At 50.1% G+C, this 9,865-nt stretch overlaps 1 pseudogene across 1 annotated transcript; it reads left to right on the top strand.

Moving 5' to 3' along the window:
* The first annotated feature begins 8,761 nt into the window (after positions 1-8,761).
* LOC147341254 (uncharacterized) lies at positions 8,762-9,529 on the top strand (annotated as a pseudogene). The gene has a single exon (XR_015158698.1). The product of XR_015158698.1 is annotated as an uncharacterized LOC147341254 (transcript).
* The last annotated feature ends 336 nt before the right edge of the window (positions 9,530-9,865 follow it).

Here is a 9,865-nt window from a genome sequence, read left to right as displayed (position 1 = left end):
CCCTGTATGTGAGACAGCAAAAGAGACACAGATGTATAGAACAGTCTTTTGGACTCTGTGGGGGGGGGTATGATTTGGGAGAATGACATTAAAACATGTATAATATCATATAAGAAACAAATTGCCAGTCCAGGTTCGATGCAGGATACAGGAAGCTTGGGGCTGGTGCACTGGGATGACCCAGAGGGATGGTATGGGGAGGGAGGTGGGAGGGGGGTGCAGGATGGGGAACACGTGTACACCCGTGGTGGATGCAGGTTGATGTATGGCAAAACCAATACAATATTGTAAAGTAAAAAAAAAAAAATAATAATTAAAAAAAAGAAAAAAAAATAAATAGAAACTTCCAACTGAACAATAAAAGCTGAAACTATTTTCAAAGTTTAAGCCATCCTTATATGTTCCAGAACAAGCAGTTTGAAGGCTGATTTTATCAAATGGTCAGAGAGAGCCAAATCACCATGTCATGTAATCTCTTCTAAAGCATATAAAATGGTGGGCAGTTTTCCAACCATTTTTCCCAGGCTAGCTCTCCTTAATTCAAAAACGAGATGAGGACTCCCCATGAAAATAACATTTGAGCCAAACTCACTCACATGGCAGTAAATATCTTAAATAGATTAATAGCATTTTCAGCACAGCAGTGAATTAAATGAACAAAGGGATAGTGTCTGAGAAATAAAAACATGATTTAACATTAGGAAATACTTTCAATTATAATTCCCTACATTAACAAATTAAAGGAATGTGTTAGTTTACTAGGACTGCCATACAAAAATACCAGAGACCAGGTGGCTTAAACAATAGAAATTTATTTCCTTATAATTCCGGAGGCTACAAGTCTACAATCCATATGTTGGCAGGATTGGTTTCTCCTGAAGTCACTTTCTTCTGCTTGTAGATGACTGTCTTCTCTTTCTGTCTTCATATGATCTTTATGTGTATCTGTTTCCCCATCCCTTCTTCTTATAAGAACTCCAGTCATATTGGATTAGGCCCCATCCTTATGACCTCATTTTACCTCAGTTATCTCTTTAAAGGCCCTGTCTCCAAATTCAGTCACCTTCTGAATTGCTGAGGTTTAGGGCTGTCATCTCTGGGGTCGCACAGAGTCGGACATGACTGAAGCGACTTAGCAGCAGCAGCAGCAGCAGGACTTCAATGTATGAATTCTGGAGTACACAATTCAGCCCATAACAAAAGAAAACCATTTCATTTCTTCAATGGGTACATTTAAAAAAATCTTAGAAAATTTCAATGCTAGTTCATAGGAATTCTTTTAGCAAACTAAGGTTAAGGGAGCTTCCATCCCCCCAGATCTACAACAAACATGCTTTAATGTGAAATAGTAGAAGCATTTCCATTAAAGTCAGGGAAAATAAATAGATACATGCTATCATCTTTATCATTTAAAATGATACTGGAACACAAAGTCAGAACTGTGGATATCAAAATAAATAAGAGGTATGAATATTGAAAAGAAAGTTATACTATTTGGTGATATTACCTGTGTAGAAAATTCTAAAGAATAAGCATGTTGAATATTCAAATAAACAAGAAACCTCAGAAAGTATAAATTCACTATAGCAAAAGCCAGAGGCCTGTCACATAAAAGCAGTAACTGATTAGAACATGTAATCGAAAATATCCCATTCACAACAGCAATAAAATCCAAAAAGTTCCTTAAAAGAATCATCACAAAAACACTTTAGATCTTTATTGAGGCAACTATAAAAGTTTACTGATAAATTCAGGTAAAGTAAGTCTCAGATAAATGGGGCAGTATATCATACTTACTGATGGGATATACATCATTGTAAAGATGTCAATTCTCATTTACAGATTTCATGCCTTACTTGTAGCTGCAAAGATGACAATCAAACTTGGCCCATTGTCTTCTCCCAAAATCAAGCCTGGAAAACCATAGAAGGTAGAATAAAAAGAAATCTCACAACTGTACATAATAAAATCTAAGCAACAAAACATGAGAAACCCCTGGGGAAGACTGAGAACTGTGTTGAACTTGTGTTTGGGATGAGGAAGTCCTGGGCCTAAGAGAGGTTGGAGAGAGTTTATAGATTATAATAGAAGGAAGATGACAGTATAGGGAGGAGTAAAGTTTAAAAGCTTCTGTTCCTACTTCAATATAGTAATCTGAGGCTGCACCTCAGACCCCAGATGCCAGTATCCTTGAGGACAGCAGGACAGCAGGAAAAACGAGTTGATTTACCCAGTATGACTTGAGTCTGCTAATAATCAGTTGAAACCCCTTTAGTGGGTAAAGACTGGTCTTTTTTTAAAAAAAATGTACTATTTTAGCAGACTATAAAAAATGTACTAAAAATAGAATAGTGAGTATCACAATGAATCACCCACAGTAAGGGTAGATATTCATGAAATACGCACAAACACACACACATATATTCTACATATATATTTGGTAGAGATACACAATGTACAATATATTTCTAAGAATGAGGGTTACATAAAAGAAAATTACTTCATTGGACAATGCAGAGTTAGATAAGCTCAAAGGAGGCAGGATATCCCATAATCACAACTGTTCAGCTTCTTCCATGTAGAAAATACATTTTTTAGAACAAAAGTTTCTGAAATCTAAGTCTGGCTAGTGAAGAGCCCCCTTAGGAAGTTGGGCTTCATCTCTCTCATGGATGCTGCTACTCTCTTACACAGCATCTAGCCTGGAACCTAAAACCATTCTCTGTAGGAGATGCACCTGAGCAAATGGCCAGAGATGGCAGGAAGGGATAATTTCCCATTTTGTATTTAGTTGAACCCAGGGTACAAGATGAGGACTCTCAGAGAGGACTGAGGGGTGCACCCATACCAGAACAGAGGGTACCCCACAGAATCCTGCTTCACTGCTGATATCAGTCCTTGGAGACTTCAGGCATAGATCTCAGGCTGAGCAGCCCCCTTCATTTCCAGCTTGGAGGGTCTCAGGAGGGTAGAGGCCTTGGTCTGGAGGTGGCAGACATAGGTCAGCAAGGGGAGGAGCCTAGATCTTGCTAGTTGTCAAGGTGAGGACTTAAAAGAGGATTTGAGGGTCTGAAGAACTGGGCCCTAGCCCTGCCCTCTTTCTGTGGTCAGCCCTGGGAAACCGCAGGGTGTGGTCACTGGATGTGGTCAGAAGGGAAAGACAGGTAACACTGTCGTCATCCAGTCACCAACAGACATCAAGGTGAGGACCCTGAGGGAGGAGCAATTAGAAGCCTGCGCCAGACAGAGGAGGTACTACAGAATCCAGCCCTTTATTTACTTTCAACTCTGCTACTGCTACTGCTAAGTCACTTCAGTCGTGTCCGACTCTGTGCGACCCCATAGATGGCAGCCCACCAGGCTTCCCCGTCCCTGGGATTCTCCAGGCAAGAACTCCAGTGGGTTTCCATTTCCTTCTCCAATGCATGAAAGTGAAAAGTGAAAGTGAAGTCGCTCAGTCGTGTCTGACTCTTAGCGACCCCATGGACTGCAGCCCACCAGGCTCCTCCGTCCATGGGATTTTCCAGCTTTCAACTCTAGGAGGTCCTAAAGCATGATGGCTGGGTGTGGGGTTCCCTGACTTCTCACTAAGGCATCAGAAACAGTTGAGGACCTTGCTCTGAGGAACCCTGTTTCATGTCAGGAGAAGGGAGGGGACTCAGGCCTTGCCAGGCATCCAGAGGAAGATCTTGAGGAAGGACTGTGTTGAGCCCCTTCCCAGACAGCGGGAGACCCACAAAAAGCTGCCCATATAGTCAGCATGGGATGTCCTGAGTAGTCCAGTCAGATAGAGTGCCCCTCCCCCATGCCCTCTTTGGAGAGGTGCTTAGGGAAATGGCGACTTTGGACCAAAGGATGCATTATCAGGTCAGCAAAAAGGAGGGCATACAAGCCTTGTCAGGAGTAAATATAAATACTATTTTGGACAAGTCTGAGGGTATGCCTGCAATCTCAGGGCGAGCCAGTAGCTTGCCCTGCCTCTGCTGTCAACCTTCCATAGCCCTGTCACGCATGCCTTGATGTTCTCAAGGAGTAGGGGCTTGTTCTGGAGATCGTGAGGGAAGCAGCCCAGGCAGAGCCCAGAGTCAAGGTGAGGACTCTGAGCTAGGACTGCATGGCTTTTCCACACCAGAGCTGGAATCCTGTCAGTGCCCTGCAGAAAGAGTAGGAACCCTGGCTCTGCCTCATAGATGGGGCAAGGAAACCCGGCCACGTCTCCTAGTAGAGCTGGAAACCCCGCCCTGCCACACAGACAGCGCCATGAAACTGGGCCCTGCCCCGCAGAAAGAGCGGGGGCCCTGCCCCGCAGAAAGAGCGGGAACCCTGGCTGTGTCTCACAGATGGGACAGAGAAACCTGGCCATGTCTCCTAAGGTAGAGGTGCAAATCCGGCCCTGCCTCTCAGAAAGAGTGGGAACCCTGGCTTCGCCTTACAGATGGGGTGGAGAAACCTGGCTACTTCTCATAGTAAAGCTGGAAACCCCACCCTGCCGCACAGATAGCCATGAAATGAACCCTGGTTGCGTCTTATAAGGTAGAGCTGGAAATCCAGCCCTGCCCGACAGAATGAGTGGGAACGCTGGCTGTGTCTGACAGGTAGAGCCGAAAATCCACCTCGTGGATGGGGTGGGGAAACCTGGCCCCGCCTTAGCCCTGCAGTCATCCCTGGGAGACCATACATAGGACTCCTAGAGGTGGTGTGTCCGGACCATTTCTTCTGGAGTCTGAGGGACACGAGGCTTCTCTGAGAGGCCGGGGAAGAAGGAGTCCAGCTGTTGTCTATCAGGTGAGGACCCAGAAGTGGGAGAAGCCCACTGCAGGTCAGGTGGAGGGAGCCCCACCGTGTGCTTGCTTTCAGCTTTGAGAACCCACAGTAGGCTTCCTGGACATGTGGTGAGGCTTGTTAGAGGAGGCTGGACTTGGGGCACCAAGGAACGAGCCCAGGCCCTACTGGCCTTTGAGGCGAGGACCCAGAGCAGGGGAGAGCAGCCTCCTTAGCCCCCGTGGACGGGACCCTCTGGCATGCTATGCCTCGGCCATCCTTCCCAGGAGGTCTCAGGCAGGGGTCCCGAATGTGATGTGTCCTGACTTGCACCCAGGGGACTGGGGCACTCTGAGGCGTCGGTGGAGGACTCAGGGTGGGAGACGTGGAGGTGAGAATGCAGAGGAAGGCTCCCTCTCCACTCTGGGTCCCTGGGGACCCAGAGGCCCATGACGCCCTCCCGGCCTGCTCTCAGCCCTGAGGCAACCTGAGGGGAGCTAGGGGGCGCTGCGCCCCTCTTTGTCTTCTGACTTCTGTCTGGCTCCTCATGGCGATGGTGGGTGCAGGGTGAGGGAACGGCCTCAGGTCAAGAGAAGCAGGGGAGGCGGGCCTGTGGGGGCGTGAATGTGAAACTCGGGGTTGGGGGCACCTTCCGCAGCCGAGGAGCCCCACCAATTCCGCTCCGCTGCCCCAGTCACCTGGAGGACTCGGCCGCGGGGCTCGGGAGTGGTGGCCCTCGCTCCCTCAGGACGTGGTGGGGCTGGTCTCCGGGGAGAGAGGCCTTTGCCTGCGGGGTGGTGGGAATATCCTAAGCGGGGCCAGAGCTCCCTGCTGCAGAAGATATGCTGGTCAGCCCCTACTGTCAGCCCTCAGAGGTGCTGGGTGGAGGGGTGGGGAGGGGAGTGGAATGGGAAAGGGTGGGGGGTGGGGGAGGGAGGGTGTGGCCTCTCTTAACGTTTCTCTGGTTGTTCTCAAGGGAGTGAGGACCAAGTCTGAAGGAGCAGGGACAGTTTGGTAGAGAGAGAAATTGCAGGCCTTCCCCAGGGTCAGATATAAGACTGAGGGCACCCCCTACACCAGAACACATTGGACCCAGCAGTTCTCTGCCCTTGCCATTAACACAGGAGAGCCAAGGATGCTTACTGGATTTGGGCCCTGACTACTTTTTTTCTGGGGGCTTCCCAGGATGGAAGACCTGGGTCTGGTAGATGTGCCTGAGTTCAGCAGAGGGAGGAGAGCCACATGCTGTCAGGCATCAAGATAAGTACTCTGAGGGAAAATCTACAGGACCTCCCAACCTATGAAGAGGGGTCTCCCAGAAACCTGCCCCTGCTGTCAGCCCTGTGAGGCCATGTAGCAGGGATGCCAAATGTGGCTTTATTGACTTCCACTCTGGGAGTCTCAGGGAGGTGAGACTTTTTCTGAGGGGTAGACCTCTGGATAACAGAGAGAACTGTGAGGGAGGATGGAGAGGACCTCCCTCACCAGGTAGATTGGGCCTTGCCCTGAAAATATTTGTCTTAAAGAGAAAGGGCCCCAGCCCAGCTGTTCCTCTTGTCAGCCCCAGGAGACCACAGGCAGGGTTGGACAGATGTGGCATTTCCTAACTTTTGCTGGGGAATGGGGGTCTCAGAGAGGTGAGGGCATCCCTTTGAAGGGGAGACACATCAGAACAGGGAGGAGTTTCAGGCTCAGTCAGGAATCAAGGTAAGGGCCATTGAGAGTCCTGAAAACCCCCCTTCCCTGAAAAGAAGGATGCCACAGAGTCTCAGCCCTGGGAGGATCCAAGTAGGGGTAAACAGAGGGGAGGAACTCTCACTTGTGCCACAAACTCTACCAGGAGTTCAGGGGATAGAGTGTCTCAGGGAGGTGAGGTCTGGGTTGGAGCAGAAAACTTCAGGTCAGCGGAGGGTAGGACAAGCCTTGCCAGGGGTACAGATGAATACTTTGAGTGAGGATTGAGTACATTCCCTATGCCAGAACAGACCCCAGGCAGGGGTGGCTGGACTTTGTGTCTTTTTACTTTGTATGGGGTGTCCCAGGGAGATGAACACTTTGGTCTGAGCTGATGACATCAGCCAAAGGGGCAGTTCCAGAATCTGAGGAGTCAAGGTAAGATAAAGGTCTTGAAGGAGGGGACTAAGGTTACTCCTTAACACAGACAGAAGGGGTCACACAGAAACTCCACACTGTCCCCACTATCCACCCTGGAAGGATCTAGGCAGTAATGGTCAGATGTGGTGTACCCTCACTCCCTGCAAGGGGTATGTGGAGCTGTCCCTGGGAGATAAAACCTTGGTCTGAGAAGGATGATTTTAGGTCACCACCTAAATTGGGCAAGGCCCTCCAGGAGTAAAGAGTACATTGAGGGAAGACAGAGAGAATTACCTATCTCAGAAGAGGAAGCCCAGCCCCTGCTGCCAGCCATGGGAGACCCCCAACCAGAGGTGGTTGGATGTAATGTCTCTTTACTTTTGTCTTGAGGGTGTTTAGGCCTTGAGGTGAAGGCCTTGGTGTGAATGAGAAGACAGGTCAGCTGAAGGAGTCACATCAGATCAGAAGAGGGAAAAGTCCCAGACTCTACCAGAGTCAAGGTAAGGACACTTGGTGAGGACCAAAGGCACTTTCAATCCCAGAATGAAGAGACCCCATGGAGTCTAGCTATCTCTTGTCTTCAGGCCTGGAAGGATTCAGGCAGGGTTGGTTGTATATTATATGCCCCCACTTTATCCAAGGGTGAGAAAATTGTCTCAGAAAGGTGAGGTAATGGTCTGAGGCAGTAATGTCCAGTCAGCAGGGGGTGGTCTAGGCCCTGTCGAGGTAAAAATGGATACCATGAGGGAAGACTGAAGATAGCCCTACCAGAGGACACATGGGGCCCAGCACTTGCTTTTAGCACTGGAAGGACCTAGCAAGGGTGGTAAGATGTAGTGCCTCATTTTTGTCCATGGGTTTTTCAGGAAGGTGAAGTCCTCGTTCTGAGGAAGTGGCAGTCTGTGGGGAAGCTACATCAGCTCAGCAGAGGGAAGAGTCCTGGATTCTGCCAGAGTTTAAGGTAGGGACCCTGAATGAGGACTGAGGGCACACCTTCACCTGAGGACCCAAGGCATACCCAGCTCTGCCCTGCCCCTGTGGTCAGCCCTGGGGGGCCCTGGGCACAGTGGTCAGGTGGTGTACCCTTACTTCCTTCTTGGTGGTCTCAGGCAGGTGAGGGCTTGTTCTGAAGGGGCCAGACTCAGGACAGCAGAGGGAGTCCCAGAACCAACCAGCAGTGTGAGGAATGAGGGTAACCCTCAGCTAGGAGAGAGGGGGAACCCACAAACTTCGTTCAGCTCCTGCTGTCACTCTGGGAGGCCCTGGGCAGGTGTGGCCAAAAGTGTTGCCCCTTCACTTCTCATCTGTCTCAGGAATGTAAGCTCTTGTCTTAAGCTAGTGCAGGCAGGGAAAGAGGGGGCACAAGCCTTGTTAGAGCAAAGGTAAGAACCTTAGCATGGAGGGAATCATCCACTCCAGAACAGTAATGACCTCACAGAACTCAACCCCTCCTCACCTGTCAGGGGCTCCAGGAACTATGAGGTAAGGGCCTTGGTGTGAGGCACATGTCCTCAGGTCAGCAGAGCCCAGGCAGTGCTGGGAAGTCAAGGTGAGGTGGATACTCTGAATGTCTACCAAGGACCCCACCTATTCCAGAACAGAAGGGATCTCACAGTTCCTGACCCCACCTGCCATAGTCATCCCTGGAAGCCTTGGGCTGTGCTGGTTGGCTGCACTCTGAGGAGCTTTCTAACATCCTCTTATAGGTTCCCAGGGGAAAAACTGTCCAGGGAGACAGGAGCCCTGTGAGGCCCTAGAGAACTCCCTAAAGAGGAGATCTGTAAGTCAGCCTTTGTCAGAGCTGCCAAGGGTACATTTCTCTGATGAGGCTGCTAACCCACTTTCTCTCTCCTTCAGGCCCGTGGGATCCCATCTCCTACCATCCTGCTAACACTTCCACCTACTCCCTCCAACAAGACTTATCATGCCTTACTTTCCAAAGTGTCTACGCCTCACATTTGAGCCAGGGTTTCATACCCTAAGTGAGATACAAGGCTTGCTGATGGTTCAGGATTCCATAACTGAGGAGAAGGAGGAGACCTTCTCCATTTCTTCTTGCTCTTTCACCTTCTCCTACCCCTCTCCTTCCCCCCAACCCTTCCTCTCCACTGATATTGGGCACACCAGAGGAGAAGCAGGAGGAGGAGAAGGAACAGCAGGAGGAGAAGGAACAACAGCAGCAGGAGGAGAAGGAGCAAGAGGAGGAGAAGGAGCAAGAGGAAGAGAAGGAGCAGAGGGAGAAGAAGGAGGAGGAGAAGGAGCAGGAGGAGCAGGAGGAGGAGAAAGAGCAGCAGGAGGAGAAGGAGCAGGAGGAGGAGGAGAAGAAGGATCAGCAGGAGAAGGAGCAGGAGGAGGAGAAGGAGCAGAAGGAGGAGAAAGAGCAGCAGGAAGAGATGGAGCAGGAGGAGGAGGAGCAGAAGAAGGAGAAAGAGGAGCAGGAGGAGAAGGAGCAAGAGGAGCAGGAGGAGGAGAAGGAGGAGAAAGAACAGGAGGAGAAGAAGGAGCAGGAGGAGGAGGAGAAGAAGGATCAGTAGGAGGAGGAGCAGGAGGAGGAGAAGGAGCAGGTGGAGGAGAAGGAGCAGAAGGAGGAGAAAGAGCAGGAGGAGGAGAAGGAGGAGGAGGAGAAGAAAGAGGAGCAGGAGGGGGAGCAGGAGCAGAAGGAGGAGAAGAAGGATCAGCAGGAGGAGAAGGAGCAGGAGGAGGAGGAGGAGGAGAAGAAGGATCAGCAGGAGAAGGAGCAGGAGCAGGAGGAGAAGGATCAGCAGGAGAAGGAGCAGGAGGAGAAGGAGCAGGAGGAGGAGGAGAAGAAGGATCAGCAGGAGGAGAAGGAGCAGGAGGAGGAGAAGGAGCAGAAGGAGGAGAAAGAGCAGGAGGAGGAGAAAGAGGAGCAGGAGGAGAAGGAGCAGGAGGAGAAAGAGCAGCAGGAGGAGAAGGAGCAGAAGGAGAAGGAGAAGAAGGATCAGCAGGAGGAGCAGGAGCAGGAGGAGGAGAAGGAGCAGGAGGAGCAGGA

Source organism: Bos grunniens, chromosome X, assembly GCF_055505025.1.
Source record: "Bos grunniens cultivar Pamir isolate PY7600 chromosome X, Bosgru_T2T1.0, whole genome shotgun sequence".
Lineage (NCBI taxonomy): Eukaryota > Metazoa > Chordata > Mammalia > Artiodactyla > Bovidae > Bos > Bos grunniens.
Note: the sequence above shows the minus strand (reverse complement) of the source record. Positions and strands in the feature narration are given on the sequence as shown.